At 43.8% G+C, this 17,215-nt stretch overlaps 1 protein-coding gene across 7 annotated transcripts in view; it reads right to left on the reverse strand.

Moving 5' to 3' along the window:
* Positions 1-17,215, reverse strand: part of LOC124859089 (WD repeat containing planar cell polarity effector) — a 119,336-nt gene that overhangs the window by 89,379 nt on the left and 12,742 nt on the right. For 2 of the 7 annotated variants that reach the window (XM_047351593.1, XM_047351597.1), the window contains exon 2: positions 8,988-9,172. The exons of the other annotated variants lie outside the window; for them this stretch is intronic. The gene's annotated coding sequence lies outside the window, so the exon portion shown is untranslated. The remainder of the gene's footprint in view (positions 1-8,987; positions 9,173-17,215) is intronic. 7 annotated transcript variants of the gene reach the window in all.

Raw genomic sequence — 17,215 nt, forward strand, 5'->3', positions numbered from 1 at the left:
TATACAGGGAATTAAAAGACCTGAAAGATTTAAATTGCTGATTTAATTACTGATTTAATTTCTGATATTTATGCTGGAGTTGTTGTCTCCGCTGGACTTGGGTTTTGTCAAATTCTTCTTGGCTCTTTTCCATCCCAGGAAGCGGTGTAAGGTTTTCCTCGTCAACAGCTTCTTGTTTCTTGTTGGCATTTCCTCTGAGGCAACTGCATCTGGCAGAACCTTGGAGACCTGTGAGTCAAACAAAGGGCCATTTCCCCCCTCTATAGCCTTAAAACTCAGCTCCTGCAGCTTGAGAGTGTTCTGTCCAAGAGTCAGAGCTTCACTGTCCTCAGCAGCGCTAGGCAGCGGTCTCATTTCAGGGACATTGTTCTGCTTCTCCTCTATGACAGCCCTCAGCTCTCTGATAAGAAACATATCTGCTAATGCCTTCTCTGCGTGAAATCTGTCTCCTTGCCTGAGATGCTTCTGAATTTGCTCCAGTTCTTTCTCAAGAGCAAGGGTTTTTTCTCTCTCCACCTTGTAGGCAGCTTTCAAATCTTCCAGGTCTCTTAGAATGTTCATGCTGCTCAAGATCTTCTGGAGCTCTTGCAACCTTTCGAGCTCGATGTGTGCTCTGCGCTCTAGAAAGTCCTTGAACTGTTCTCTGCTCTCATCCAGTTCTTTTATCAACCTGTCTTGTGGCTCACTGAACATCTCTGCAGTGCTGCGTCTCCCTAAGGCCATGATATGATTCTTGCGATTACCTCTTTGCTGACTTGGATCAGGGTATCCTCTGGCATTCTGGAGAGCTCTGTCGATCTTTTTTATCTGCAGGTGGAGATGCTCCGTCTCTGTTCTCTGAGCCTGCAGCTTGGCAGCAAGCTTGCTGTTTTTTTCTTTGTTGTCCTCGATGTGAGTCTTGGCAGTTTGGAGCTGAACCTTCAGCTCCTCAACTTGTGAAACCAGCACCTTTTTCTCAGTCTCACACTCATGCAGCAGCTTGGCTAATTTGTAAGAAGGTAAAGCAGGGCTCTTGTTAGGGTTGTCGTTTTGATCCTTCATGTTTTTTGCTGATGAATCGGGTTTTTGTCTGACCTCTGATGAGCCGCTGTTGTATCTGACAGAATTGTCTGAAATTGTTTATTTATAATTTGTCTCTGCAGAAACTCCAGAGAAGAATGGAATCATCTGACCAATCCCTGCACGTTTTTGTATATTTTTAATTGATGCTTCACAACCATACCATAGCAAGGCATTTTACAAAAATAAAAACATTTTAGAGCAAAAAGTGAAATGGTAGAGAAAGGACAGTTGTCTTGGAAGGGTTAAGAAATAAAAAAAACCATTTAAAAGTAAGAAGAAAAAATTGTTCTGTTGCTGCCATGGTAACACTGAGCTATAGCTCACTGGTAACTTTATCATTAAATTATGGTGCAAAGCATTGTGTGATATCCCCACAAAACCCTTGAAGGAATGTTGTGGGATAACAATATGACTTGCAAAAAATAAATAAATAATTTAAACGTGCTAATGTCTTTCTGCTTTAGACGGCCTGACGAGAAGTCTATCGAGCCACTGCAAAATAATAAAATTCAACACTTTATCTCAACAACAAAGTTTTATTGTAAACAAAATTGCTTCTGGCCGTAATCTGCTAAGGCATCTCAGTTGTAGCTTCTTAAAATTTTTACCACGTAACCTTCCAAAACCTCTGCATTAATAGGTGTCAACAGCTATATAGTATAGGGATAGGGAGCCTGAATGCATGGTCTTTTAATGATAGCTAACATTTACTGGAGTTCTGGCAGTTCTTCGAAATATAATTACTGTGTAAAGTGACGCTGCAATGACTATAAACGTTATACGTTTCAACAGTTTGTCAGCTGCTCTACCAGAGAAAACAAAACGATGGATTTGTTTTATGCAAATGTCAAGGACTCATATATCTCTGTAAGGATGATTATTGATTAATTAATATTTATCAAGAATTATAATTTAAAATCATAATTTGAGAGAAAAAAATTAATTTCTTAACCAAAAATCATTACTTACGAATAGAAATCAGAGATGTCCTCTGGTGTTGTGATTATGGGCTCAAAGCTCTTTAATAATTACAAATCATTAACCAAAACCACCAACTGTCACTGTTTATTCAACCACTTCATCGAAGATGGAGGATCGTCGACCTTGTTTCGACAGATAAATCACTCTTGCATGAAATAAACACAAACGCTTCTCTTAATTATATATTCGTTCGTTCGTTCGTTGTCTTCTGCTTTATCCGGGACCGGGTCGCGGGGGCAGCAGACTCAGCAGAGACGCCCAGACGTCCCTCTCCCCAGACACCTCCTCCAGCTCCTCCGGGGGGAGCCCAAGGCGTTTCCAGGCCAGCCGGGAGACATAGTCCCTCCAGCATGTCCTGGACCGTCCCCTGGGCCTCCTCCCGGTGGGACATGCTTGGAACACCTCCCGAGGAAGGCGTCCAAGAGGCATCCGGTATAGATTCCCGAGCCACCTCAATTGGCTCCTCTCGATGTGGAGGAGTAGCGGCTCTACTCCGAGCCCCTCCCGGATGGCCGAGCCCTAACCCTATCTCTAACAGAGTGCCCGGCCACCCTACGGAGGAAGCTCATTTCAGCCGCTTGTATCTGGGATCTCGTTCTTTCGGTCATGACCCAAAGTTCATGGCCATAGGTGAGGGTAGGAACGTAGACCGACCGGTAAATCAAGAGCTTCGCTTTTCGGCTCAGCTCTCTCTTCACCATAACGGACCGGCACAGCGCCCCCATCACTGTGGCAGCCGCACCGATCCGTCTGTCGATCTCCCGCTCCATTCTTCCCTCACTCGTGAACAAGACCCCGAGATACTTGAACTCCTCCACTTGAGGCAGGAACTCCCCTCCAACCTGAAGAGAACAAGCCATCCTTTACCGGTCGAGAACCATGGCCTCGGACTTGGAGGAGCTAATCTTCATCCCAAGCCGCTTCACACTCAGCTGCGAACCGCCCCAGTGCATGCTGTAGGTCTTGGCTAAAGGGGGCCAGCAGAAACAAGAGACGAAATCCTCTGGTCCCCAAACCAGACCCCCTCCGGCCCTTGGCTGCACCTAGAGTCCTATCCATAAAAGTTATGAACAGGACCGGTAACAAAGGGAGGCCCTGCCGGAGTCCAACATGCACCGGGAACAGGTCCGACTTAGTGCCGGCAATGCGAACCAAACTCCTGCTCCGCTTGTAAAGAGATCGGATGGCCCCTAGTAAAGGGCCCCCGATTCCATACTCCTGGAGCACCCCCCACAGGGCATCACGAGGGACACAGCCGAATGCTTTCTCCAGGTCCACAAAACACATGTGGGCAAACTCCCATGAACCCTCGAGTACCGTGTAGAGGGTATAGAGCTGGTCCAGTGTTCCACGGCCTGTTATGATTCTGGCACGTCTGCTCTACCCTGTCTCCCCGGCTGCAATCAGCAGATTAGATGCACCTGGTGGCTGCTGCAGTGTAGTGCAATATGTGGAATGCCGAGCACCTGTGTCTTCCCTGATATATACTGACTGACAAGCAGACGGTGCCAGATTTTTGAAAGCCATTGTGTGAGTAGATATCCAGCGTTTCTTCCTGTCTGATCATTGTTCTTGACCTTGCCTTGCCTTTTGGATTTATGCCTCTGCCTGCTCCCTGTCGGACTATTTGGATTTTGGTTGTCGACCTTCTTTCCTGCATCTGGTTTATGTCTCTGCTTGCACCTTGCCTGACGCCTCTTGTTCCGATCGTTGACCCTGTTTCTGTCCTCGGATTATTGAGCCAGCCTAGCCCTCGGATTATTCAGCCTGGAGTCACTTCTTACCTGTGCTGTAGAGATCACCGCCTGCCGCCCACTGAGATTTCCCCTCTGGGTTTCAAGTTCCACTCAAGACAAAAGCAGGTTAGTGACTTTTCTGATCCCTGCAAAATCTGGAGAGACTACAAGTCACTAATCCCTCTTTCTGCCTCAGTGATTCCTGGAAGATGTGAGGAGTGTTACCTATGTGACGTTTTCCTGTGGCTGAATAAACCTTTTAAACTTTCAGTACTGTGTCTGGCTGAATCTTGGGTCCGCCTTTTTCTGATTCATAGCACGGCCGGGACGAAAACCACACTGCTCCTCCTGAAGCCGGGGTTCGACTATCGGCCTGACTCTCCTCTCCAATACCCTGGCGTAGGCCTTACCAGGGAGGCTGATGAGTGTGATCCCTTGTAGTTGGAACACACCCTCCGGTCACCCTTCTTATGTAGGGGGACCACCACCCCAGTCTGCCAATCCAAAGGCACTATCCCCGTCCGCCATGCAATGTTGAAGAGGCGTGTCAACCATGACAGCCCCACAACATCCAAAGACTTGAGGTACTCAGGGCGGATCTCATCCAACCCCGAAGCCCTGCCACCGCGGAGCTTTTTAACCACCTCAGTGACTTCAGCCTGGGTGATGAAAGAGTCCAACCTCGAGTCCCCAGCCTCTGTTTCCACCAGGGAATGCGTGATGGCAAGATTGAGGAGATCCTCGAAGTACTCCTTCCACCGGCCGATAATGTCCCCAGTCGAGGTCAGCAGCTCCCCACCCCCACTGTAAACAGTGTTGGTGAAGCACTGCTTCCCCCTCCTGAGGGGCTGGATGGTTTGCCAGAATCGCTTCGGGGCCAACCGGTAGTCCTTCTCCATGGCCTCACCGAACTCCTCCCGGGTCCGAGTTTTTGCCTCTGCCACTGTCCGGGCCGTGGCACGCTTGGCCTCACTGTACCCATCAGCCAACCACAGCCGATAGGACTCCTTCTTCAGCTTGACAGCGTCCCTTACTGCCGGTGTCCACCACCGGGTTCGGGGATTGCCGCCGCGACAGGCACCGCAGACCTTACGGCCGCAGCTACGGGCAGCAGCATCGACAATAGATGCGGAGAACATGGTCCACTCGGACTCTATATTTCCAACATCCCTCGGCATCTGGTCAAAGCTCTCCCGGAGGTGAGAGTTGAATACATCCCTGGCCAAGGGGTCCGCCAGATGTTCCCAGCAGACCCTCACTATGCGCTTGGGCTTGCCAAGTCTGTCCGGCTTTCTCCTCCCCCAGCGGATCCAACTCACCACCAGGTGGTGATCAGTGGACAGCTCAGCCCCTCTCTTCACCCAAGAGTCCAAAACATGCGGCCGAAGGTCTGATGATATGACAACAAAGTCGATCATTGACCTCCAGCCTAGGGTATCCTGGTGCCAAGTGCACTGATGGACACCCTTATGTTTGAACATGATGTTCATTATGTGACTAGCACAGAAGTCCAATAACAAAACACCGCTCAGATTCAGATCGGGGAGGCCATTCCTCCCGATCACGCCTCTCCAGGTGTCACTGTCATTTCCCACGTGGGCGTTGAAGTCCCCCAGCAGAATAATGGAATCCCCAGGAGGGGCACTATCCAGCACCCCCGACAGGGACGCCAAGAAGGCCGGGTACTCTGCACTACCACTCGGCCCGTAGGCTGAAATGATAGTCAGAGACCTCTCCCCAACCCGAAGGCGCAGTGATGCGACCCTCTCATCCACTGGGGTAAACCCCAACACGAGACGGCTGAGCTGGGGGGCGACAAGCAAACCCACCCCAGCCCGCCGCCTCTCCTCGTGGGCCACTCTAGAGTAGAAGAGAGTCCAGCCCCTCTCGAGGAGAAGGGTTCCAGAGCCCACGCTGTGCGTGGAGGCGAGCCCGACTATTTCTAGTCCATAGCTCTCGACCTCCCGCAGCAGCTCAGGCTCCTTGCCCCCCAGCGAGGTGACATTCCACGTCCCTAGAGCCAGCCTAAGCATCCGGGGATCGGGCCGCCGAGGTCTCCACCTTTGTCCGCCGCCCAATCCTCTTTGCACCGGTCTCTCACAGTTCCCCCTGCAGGTGGTGGGCCCACTGGGGGATGGTCTCGCGTCTCTCGTTCGGGCTTGGCCCGGCCGGGTCCCGCGAGGAGCAACCCAGCCACCAGGCACTCTCCGACGAGTCCCGACCCCAGACCTGGCTCCAGGGTGGGACCCCGGCTCCGCCGTACCGGGCGACGTCAAGTGCCTCGATTTTGTAGTCGTCATGAGGGGTTCTTGAACCGCTCTTTGTCTGACCCGTCACCTAGAGCCTGTTTGCCATGGGAGACCCTACCAGGGGCATTTAAGCCCCAGACAACATAGCCTCTAGGATCATTTGAGCACTCAAACCCCTCCACCACGTTAAGGTGGCGGTTCAAGGAGGGGTTAATTATATATATGAAGATTTATTGAAGCCAAATAGTCCTGATATACCATTATTCTGGTCCAAAAACCTTCACCTAACTAACAAGCACCATTCTACACAAAGGGAATAAAAATGACTACCTAACAATAATAATAAAAGAAAAATATGTATATACTTATTCAAAGGAGCTCCAGTTGTTGTTGTAACAAAGGCATGTTTATTGTTTATGTTGATTTTTTTAAAATTTTGATTATTTAGAGTTAGAAAGAGTCATCTTTATGTTTAATTTGAGCTGAAAAGAATAAAATGACTAAGAACTAAAATTTCAAGTTAAGGAGATTAAATAAAAAGATTTTCATGTAGTAACTAGTTGTCGTACATTCTATTTTTGCTAACACGTTTGACTAAGGGGGTACCCATGGTAAAACAAAATGGCTCAGGGGGTACACAAGTCAAAAGAGGTTGGGAACCACTGCTGTAGAGGACCAAGTCCATAAGTGCGGTTAGAGCAAATTAAAGTGAAGAAAATCTAAACACAACATGTCTGTAAACAACAAGACACACCAAGACAAATGCACAAGAAAAACCTTTATGCAAATGCAACAAAAGATTTTGCCATCAAACAGAAGGTCTCGGAGGGAGTTTTTAACTTGATTTTTGCCTTGATTAGGCCGCTCTTAGCCTCTAACAAAGGTGTTCATTTGCTCTGGCCCAGGAAAGAGTTTTGGAGAACTGTTCCTTTTGGTGCTAAAGTCAGAGCTTTGGTGGTTGAAGCTGTAAAAACTCATTTTAAGCAAGAACTGTATCTGAACTGGCAGTGTAATCAGTTTGGAGGAAAAACCCTTCCTTTAGTGTCACTAATGGATCCTCTGAGACATGTTCAGGTCAAGTTCTTTTCCTTTTCATCCCAACTGTCGTTCTTTCTTAAAGTCGCTCTACTTCAGTGGTTATCTTGAGGACCTGAGGCAATACAGAACTTGACCCGCTGTGAAGACCCGTTTCTTCAGAGTGGAAGAGTTGTAAAAGCCTTGCGGCAGTGTATGCACCTACATATGGACACAGATACACACACCACAAACCTTAGCCCAGAAGCAAGTACAGAGAATCTTCTCAACTGTCCATTTAAAGGAAAGTGTTTGGTAGAGGAGAATAAAGGGCGGGCAAAGTGGCGCCAGGCGGTGGGCGAGAAACCTTTCATTCAAACCCACGTATGAAGTCCCACAGGATCCCACTGAGTCATCAGGACAGAAAGAATGGAAGTGATGGACAGACAGAACAAAATGAGGCGAAGGTAGTTCTATTCAACAGAGATGACAGGTACAGTCACCTTTGTATGCATGTGCATATGTGTACATCTGTATGTCTTTTGCTGTGCACGTCAGTCAGCGGGAAAATAAAACCTAGTGACATGATTGCTACGCAGTGTCAGTGTCCAGCAACAATGTGCTTGACAGTTGTCTGAATACCAGTGTGTGTAGAAAGAACTCAGAAATCACCGGAAGCAATAACTTGGGTTAAAAATGCTTGAGAAGATTCTCTTCAAGATTAAAGATCAAGTGATTTTTTTTGGTTCACTAAAGTTAAACAAGAAAAAAAGAATACGTGCAAGATGAGGTGTGAGTTAATAACGGGTAATGTACCAAAAGAGAAGAAAATACGTCAGGCTGAGCCTTCATCTCAAATAAACACTGGAGGTGCTTCCAAAAAATAAACAATTATGCAGTCATTTTGCCTCATTTTCTAGTGTTGATCCATAAAATAAACTTTTGTTTATCAACCTTGTGAAATTATGACAAAAGAAATTGTGGCAAAAGAATGACAAGGGGGTGGGGATTCAATCCATACAAGTTTAAATGAGTGGTTAAATGTTAAAATGTGGTGTTCGTTTGTTTTTACCTTTGTCTTTGAAATGTAGTTCAACCAATTGCCTTAAAAAGTCACCTAATTACTAAATAGCTGTAGAGATTCACAGCTCAGGAGGAATAATCTGTCGACAGGAGAGCTGTTAGTTGTACACTCTTCAAATCTGGCCTTTAAGCGGCAAGAAGCCCATTTGAAGAAGTCCCATTTGTCACAAGCTATCCAGAACACACAGCAAACATGAAAACACCATCTTCACAGAGAAAAATGGTGGTGGCCACATCATGCTGTGAGGACGATTTTCTCCAGCAGGGACAGGGGAACTGGCCAGATGGTTGGAGGAAAACCTGTTACAGACTTCAACCAACTCGAGACTAGGATGGAGGTTCGCCTTCCAGCAGGACAACCCCCTTAAACATACACCGAGAGCTACAATGGAGTGGTGTGGGTCAAAGCATATTCATGTGTTAGAATGGCCTAGTCAAAGGTCAAATAGAATCTTTGGGAGGACTTAATAAATTACTTTTCAGTGACATTCCTCCTCTAATCTGACTATACTTGAGCTATTTTGGAAAGGTGAATGGGCAAAATCTTCAGATTCTCGATGTACAAACCTGGCAGACCCAGAAGACTTGCAGAAGGAATTGCAGAGAAAGTTGGTCCAATGTATTTACTCATGGGGGTATGAACATAACTACACATTTCAGATTTTTATTTGTAAAAGATTTTCAAGTCTTTATATCGTTTCTCTTCTTACGTCTTAGTCATGTACTACTTTCTGCTGGTCTATCACATCAAATCGTAATTGTGGTTGTAATGAGGCATTATGTGGAAAACATTAAAGGGTAGCAAAGTACATAACATATGATTTTAATAAGCAGCAATAGAAAGAGGGTTCATGATACAAACCTGTTGCCCTAGTCTTTTCCTTGCATTTACAAACAGTCTCTAAAAACGAGAAACACTGAGAGACAGAACGATGAGTGGATCCTCCTAAGCAGATGTGCAAACGTCATTAGAGGAGGTAATGGTTGGAGGAAGGTGGGAAGGGGATAAATACCTCAGCTACTCCACTAAAGGTATTTACCCAATGCCTGAAGCAGAAACACAAACAGAGACCTTCAGAAATAACTCACAGCGAGTGGAATTTGGTGAAAGAGATCTTCAGAAGGAAACGTGTTGTAAGGTCTTGATTAGGCAGCTGTAATGTTGGCAATTTTTTATTTGCATATAGGTTTTCATTTAAACAGCATTAACTGTCTGTTGAGCTAATGGGCCTAATCTAGGGAAGTGTTTTACTAAAACTAAGTGAGTATCTGCCCTGCAGCACAACCCGCAGCCAGGAAAGACCAGCAGCACGATTGCCGACCGACTTCAAGGAGTTAGGAGTTTGACCTCGTCACGCCAGAGGGAACTCATGACTGTGGTTTAGTTTATGTTGTTGGAGATTTTGTTCTTATAGACCAGCTTGGTGGCCTGTTGTTTGCCCCTCACCTTCTGACAAACACAGGTATAAATACTAAACACGCTGTTACACACACACACAGCCACAAATATAGAAACAGGTCTGCATGCAGCTAGACGTGAAACATAGTCCATATACAGTAATTAATGTCAAATGGAAATTAAATAAATAAAATGAATACAGATGTTTTAGTTGTTTGTGATGAGATTCTGAACCTCTGTGTTCTCTACAAAGATAAACATAGAGCTGAAAAATCATACTCATGATTATTTTTATCAATGCTGAACTCACCTATAATTAAAATGATTATTTAGAGTTTGGAAAAACATTTGCACTTGAACAATAGGGATCTGCCTTGAACTTTAATTTTCCATGATACCTTATCATTGAATTTTCCCTTATAAAAAGTAACAAAGAATTTTCTAAAGTGTGGGGTATTATATACAAAAACACACAAATAAACTCAACAATCTAGTGTACTTCAACAATCTCTAAAAAAACAAAACACTAAACTGAAAATAAATTACGAATATTAGAAAAAATAAATACAATGTAAATAAATTATAAATAATAGGAAAATTATTAATTGCCAATTCAATTCAATTCAATTCAAAAATACTTTATTAATCAAAAAGGGAAATTAAATCAAATCAAAACTAATGATGAACAAGACCACCAAGCACCAAGCTCCTGTACATTTATTAAAAATGTGAACCAATATAATCATTGAATTATAGTCACTTTCTTTATTAGATGATAACAGATAGGGCTGCACGATATATTGCGAACATGTCGTCATCGACATATCAGTGATTACAATAATCATGTCACAAAGGACTGTGCAATAATTGTTGGCTAATTTATTCCTGCATTTTACATGCCAGTTTAATATTTATCTAGTTGGACAGAGTCTCACGGCAGCAGACGCTCATATTGGACCCAGATGACTTGTTCAAAATGCTAAAGGAGTGATAGAAGAACAGATGAGGAAAGAAGAAAATAGATATACATCTTCATCTGATATCGTCATTCCAGTATTTACCAAATTGTTGCTATCGCAAGATTTTCTAATATTGCGCAGCCCTAAAATCAGATTCCCTCGTACTCGTACTCGAGTACAAGTACGAGTATGACTGGTTGGAGCATACTAAGGCTTTGACATTAACAGCCTGGGGCTTTGACATTAACAACATTCCAACTTCTTCCACCCTATGATTCTTGGCCGGAAACCATTTGTCACTACTTGAAACACATTTCTGTAGAGTTAACGCAAATAGGTTGTGAACACAGAATAACAAATTTGTGAGCAAGCAGTTGTGGGTTTACACAATCAACACAAACATAGTTATCGTTCACTTGGAGTTGGGTTTGTGCGAGTCCAAACACCCATTTTATAGCCTTTACTCAAAGTGTGGACAAAAATGGTCAATGTTTATCTCAGTTGAACTGTACTTTATCCGTTGTTTATGTATTATTGTTTTTCATGTACTTTTAAAATAAACATGTATGAATATGTTATTTTTCTCATCATAATACACATAATACACATTATATTCTTTTCCACATTTTGTCCAATTGCAGCCACAAAGTTCAGTGTCCTACATTGAAATTTTCTGTGATAGCCCAACACAAAGTACTGCATTATTGTGAAGTGGAAGGAAAAGGATAGATGGTTTTAAAAAGTTTTTACAAAAAAATCTGAAAAGTGTGGTGTGCATTTTTTAGGCACTAGTGACCTTTATTTTTCACACTTAGGATAGAGGGTGTAGGACATCCAGCAAATGTCAACCGTCCGATCCTCAAACCTGCAACATCCTGTGTCGAAGACTGAGGCCTTCGTACTTGGGTTGCACGCTTTACCACTGCGCCACCACAGTGCCCATGGTGTGCATTTTTATTCACATTTGGGATGAATCTCGTCCAGCTTCCCGCATCTATAAACTGACATTTTTGTCCAATCTTTGGAAACTAGCTCAGTTAGATTAAATACATGAAAGTTAAATTTCAAATCCTCCTATGTATTCTCAACTGAATTGAATGATATAAGTCAATTTTTACTGCACCATTTTAACACATGAATATGCTTTCATCTAAACCAGTGCTTCTCAGTCCTGGTCCCCACTGTACTCCATGTTTTAGGTGTTTCACTGCTGCTAAAAGCCAGACTTAAATGGACTTGAATGGATGATTAACAGGCTTCTGCAGCACTTCATGGCATGCTGAAGAGAAAATGCAATCCTTTGAATCAGGTGTGGTGGAGCATAGATATATTTAAAACATGCAAGATGGTGGGTCCTGAGGAGCAGGGTTGAGAATCACTTATCTAAACCTTTCCATTGTAGCTCTGGTTGTGCGTTCAGGTTCTTTGTTCTACTAGAAGGTGAACCTCTGCCCCATCCTGACTGATCTCTGATTAATGCTCTTTGCCTAGCATGTCAGTAGGTGGATGGCCATGTCTTGGTAGGATCAGTTTCCTTGAACATCTGAGGCCTTCACAGCCATATTTCTATTGACATCATGTCATACTTTGTGAAGGTGTGCCAAACTGAAAAGATTTTGTCCAGCAGATTATAATACTACAAAATACAAAAAAGTAAAGATTTTATAGAAAGCACTTCTTGCATCTTCTGTAGTCGATGAAAATGACTACAGAAGATGTCTTTTTATTATGTGTGCAAAACAGCAACAAAAAATGTATCTTTCTTAAAGTCTTACTGGGGTATTCAGAGCCAGTATGAACCTTTAGCTACATACAAAAAGACCCATCAAGGGGTCAGGAAGAAGACGTCCTTTAAAGTTGTTGTCAGATGGAGAGGGTGAAAAGCACCCTGGTAAAATGAAAGGTCAAGATGAACGTCCCCGAAGTCTCTCAGTGGTCTTATTTACCCGTCACACACTCACACACACGCTGTCTGTCACCTCCCAATCGAGGCCGTGACACCTCTGACACTTCTCAGTGGGCAAGAACTCCTTCTGCCCATCTGTCTCTCTGACAGGCTGACGTGGCACAAAGTGATTAAAGATCGATCCAACTCAGACCAAGAAGTTTGTTCTCTATGACGTGACCTCAGTGATGGATGATGGTGTCATACCTCTGCTTTCCTCTTACTACAGCCCCCTACTGTGTAGAAAGTGGCATAAAATTTAGTTTAGCATCTACTCTCTGTTCTTACTCAATTCATCAGGCATTTATTTGTCATATTTCACCACTGCAAAGCCAAGCAATCAAGCATACTGAATGGATCAATGAATAATACAAATAAAATCCTGAAAATGAACAAAAAAAAAAGTTTTTACCTAATAAAAAGCCTAAAGCAGCAATAGCTCTAGTAGTCTTTTTTAGCACAAAAGGAAAAATTATTTCAGGTTTCATTATGATGTTAGATGACTCCTGTAAAGTCTCAAGTTTGTAATATAGGATAAAAGTCAGGGAACCTACACATTCTTCATCAAAAGATGCCATATTTTTCTAGACACAAGACTCAGCCCTTAGCATTCATTTTAAAACAAAATACAGAAAATCATCACAGGCTTTAAATATGGAACATGCCAAAACCAGAAAGAAGAAGGAAAGAAGGACTTGAGAGATAGAATGAGAGAAGGAAGGATACAAGAAGGAACAGAAAAGACAGAAGGAAGAGAAAAAGAAGAAATTAGAACAGAGAGAAGGAGGGACACAAGGAAAGAAGGAAGGTAGGACACAAAAAGAAAGGAGGGGCAGGATAGAAGGCAGTGAGGGAGGTAGGATATGGAAACATCAGAATCAGAATCAGCTTTATTGCCAAGTTTGTACATACAACAAACAAGGAATTTGACTCCAGTACACTTTGCTCTCTGGGTTTGTTTATTTATTTATTTTTTTGCGTTATAAGATATATTCTGCATATATTTTTATGTCCTTAAATACATATATACAATATACAAATATACAACGGTGGATTTGCGACTTCAGTATGAGGTTGTTTGGTACTCTATTAAATGTTCATCAGAGAAACAGCCTGGGGGAAGAAACTGTCTCTGTGGCAGCTGGTTTTAGTGAACAGTGCTCTGTAGCGGCGGCTTGAAGGTAAAACTGTAAACAGTTTATGTGCAGGGTGTGTGGGGTCTGCAGATATATTAGCAGCTCTTTTCCTGACCCTAGACCTGTATAAGTCCTGGATGGAGGGAAGGTCAGTCCTGATTAGTCGTTGCAGTCTGGACCTGTCCTGTTTTGTGGATGAGCCAAATCACACGGAGATGGATGAAGACAGGACAGATTGAATGATGGCAGTGTAGAAGATGACCAGCAGCTCCTGTGGATGGTTGAACTTCTTGAGTTGCCTCAGGAAGTACAGTCTCTGCTGGGCCTTCTTTCGAACAGTGTCTATGTGTGAAGACCATCTCAGGTCCTCAGAGATGGTGGTTCGTAGGAACCTGAAGTGGTCCACAGCTGATACAGTGTTGCTGAAGATGGGGGGGTGGGGGGTGAATGGGGGTGGTGTTCTCCGAAAGTCCACCACCATTTCTACAGTCTTGAGTGGGTTGAGTTCCAGGTAGCCCTGACAACACCACAGTATCAGCCAATTCACCTCCTGTCTATATGCAGACTCATCACCGTCCTGGATCAGACCAATGACAGTGGTGTCATCTGCAAACTTCAGACATGAATTAAGGAAACATGGAATGAAGGAAGAACACAAGGAAGGAAAGAAGGAAGGACAAATGTAAGAAATCGGGTTACGACACAAGGAAGAAAGGACAGAAAGAAGGGATATAGGACAGATGGACGAAAGGTAGGAAGGAAGAAAGGAGGGCACAAGCATAGAAAGCACAAAATGACATTTAAAAATAAAATAAAGAAAAGAAAGAAAATAATTTTACAATGACGCCTGCACGGTGGCACAGTTGGTAGCACTGTTGCCTTGCAGAAAGAAGGTTCTGGGTTCTTTATACATGGAGTTTGCATGTTCTCACTGGGTACTCCGGCTTCCTCCCACACTCCAAAAACATGACTGTTAGGTAAATTAGTTTCTCTAAATTGCCCTCAGGTGTGAATGAGTGTGTGCATGGTTGTTTGTCCTGTATGTCTCTGTATGCAGATAATATGTTGAGGGTGATGCCCTTTGCCTGTGTTTGTAATGCATAAATTAGAAGAGTCAGCTGTGATGGACTAGCAACCTGTCCAGGTTGTACCCCGTCTCTCGCCCAATGACCACAGGAGGTCCCAGACCCCTAAGCATGTATAGACAGTGTATGGATAGATAGAACATCCAGCTGGAACAGCAACACTGAGCTCAACCAAATATTATTGGGTATACGGGTGCTCATTAATGCTGCTAAGTTTTACAGTACATTCCATTGGGTCACCGATCTCACCGACCTCCCATATGGCCTCTAATTCTCCCTGGATTGACTTGGATGATGTAAATAACAAAGTAATCTGTAAAGGGGATAATTTGTCTATCATGGAATAATCTGGAAGGTGCTACAAAGCGCATGAAACAGCAACATTTGCTGCAGACTGCTTGAGTTAATTTTACTGAAGGAACTGGCTGAAAATGTTTCAAGAATTCTGGAGCAAATTCTGCAGACCAGTTTTATTACTGCATAATTTAGAACATTTCAGGACTGCATAACATCAGTAGAAAATGGAGAAGGTGAAACTGGGCTAGACCATGCCAACAAGAGGCCTATTTTATAGCAGACATTTTCTCACAACTGGTGTATTGATGAGGACATTTAGATGTGTTCTCAGAGCCATGGTGTGTTATGTAAGAACCCTATGAGGAACTGGGGTTGAAATCTACTCACCAGAATTATGGCCAGAACCTGGCCAGCCATCGTAAGTGACCCGTGACAGCAGAGATAGATTAAAGAGATGCTTTTCTTTGTGGCTATGTCATGGAGGTGAGTTGTGAAATGACCTTATACAGGTCCTTCTCAAAATATTAGCATATTGTGATAAAGTTCATTATTTTCCATAATGTAATGATGAAAATTTAACATTAATTTATTTTAGATTCATTGCACACTAACTGAAATATTTCAGGTCTTTTATTGTCTTAATACGGATGATTTTGGCATACAGCTCATGAAAACCCAAAATTCCTATCTCACAAAATTAGCATATTTCATCCGACCAATTAAAGAAAAGTGTTTTTAATACAAAAAACGTCAACCTTCAAATAATCATGTACAGTTATGCACTCAATACTTGGTCGGGAACCCTTTGGCAGAAATGACTGCTTCAATGCGGCGTGGCATGGAGGCAATCAGCCTGTGGCACTGCTGAGGTCTTATGGAGGCCCAGGATGCTTCGATAGCGGCCTTTAGCTCATCCGGAGTTTTGGGTCTTGAGTCTCTCAACGTTCTCTTCACAATATCCCACAGATTCTCTATGGGGTTCAGGTCAGGAGAGTTGGCAGGCCAATTGAGCACAGTGATACCATGGTCAGTAAACCATTTACCAGTGGTTTTGGCACTGTGAGCAGGTGCCAGGTCGTGTTGAAAAATGAAATCTTCATCTCCATAAAGCTTTTCAGCAGATGGAAGCATGAAGTGCTCCAAAATCTCCTGATAGCTAGCTGCATTGACCCTGCCCTTGATAAAACACAGTGGACCAACACCAGCAGCTGACACGGCACCCCAGACCATCACTGACTGTGGGTACTTGACACTGGACTTCTGGCATTTTGGCATTTCCTTCTCCCCAGTCTTCCTCCAGACTCTGGCACCTTGATTTCCGAATGACATGCAGAATTTGCTTTCATCCGAAAAAAGTACTTTGGACCACTGAGCAACAGTCCAGTGCTGCTTCTCTGTAGCCCAGGTCACGCGCTTCTGCCGCTGTTTCTGGTTCAAAAGTGGCTTGACCTGGGGAATGCGGCACCTGTAGCCCATTTCCTGCACACGCCTGTGCACGGTGGCTCTGGATGTTTCTAGTCCAGACTCAGTCCACTGCTTCCGCAGGTCCCCCAAGGTCTGGAATCGGCCCTTCTCCACAATCTTCCTCAGGGTCCGGTCACCTCTTCTCGTTGTGCAGCGTTTTCTGCCACACTTTTTCCTTCCCACAGACTTCCCACTGAGGTGCCTTGATACAGCACTCTGGGAACAGCCTATTCGTTCAGAAATTTCTTTCTGTGTCTTACCCTCTTGCTTGAGGGTGTCAATAGTGGCCTTCTGGACAGCAGTCAGGTCTGCAGTCTTACCCATGATTGGGGTTTTGAGTGATGAACCAGGCTGGGAGTTTTAAAGGCCTCAGGAATCTTTTGCAGGTGTTTAGAGTTAACTCGTTGATTCAGATGATTAGGTTCATAGCTTGTTTAGAGACCCTTTTAATGATATGCTAATTTTGTGAGATAGGAATTTTGGGTTTTCATGAGCTGTATGCCAAAATCATCCGTATTAAGACAATAAAAGACCTGAAATATTTCAGTTAGTGTGCAATGAATCTAAAATATATGAATGTTAAATTTTCATCATGACATTATGGAAAATAATGAACTTTATCACAATATGCTAATATTTTGAGAAGGACCTGTATGTGTTACATCACAGAACCCTTTTAGAGTGTAATTTTAGTTCATTGTGAGCACCTCTATGATTTGAAGAAGCTTCATCTCTTCTCAAGCTACAGCCTAACCAATACTAATATTTTGAGAAGGACCTGTATATATCCACCTTATTCCTGTAA

This window comes from Girardinichthys multiradiatus, chromosome 22, assembly GCF_021462225.1.
Source record: "Girardinichthys multiradiatus isolate DD_20200921_A chromosome 22, DD_fGirMul_XY1, whole genome shotgun sequence".
Taxonomy (NCBI): domain Eukaryota; kingdom Metazoa; phylum Chordata; class Actinopteri; order Cyprinodontiformes; family Goodeidae; genus Girardinichthys; species Girardinichthys multiradiatus.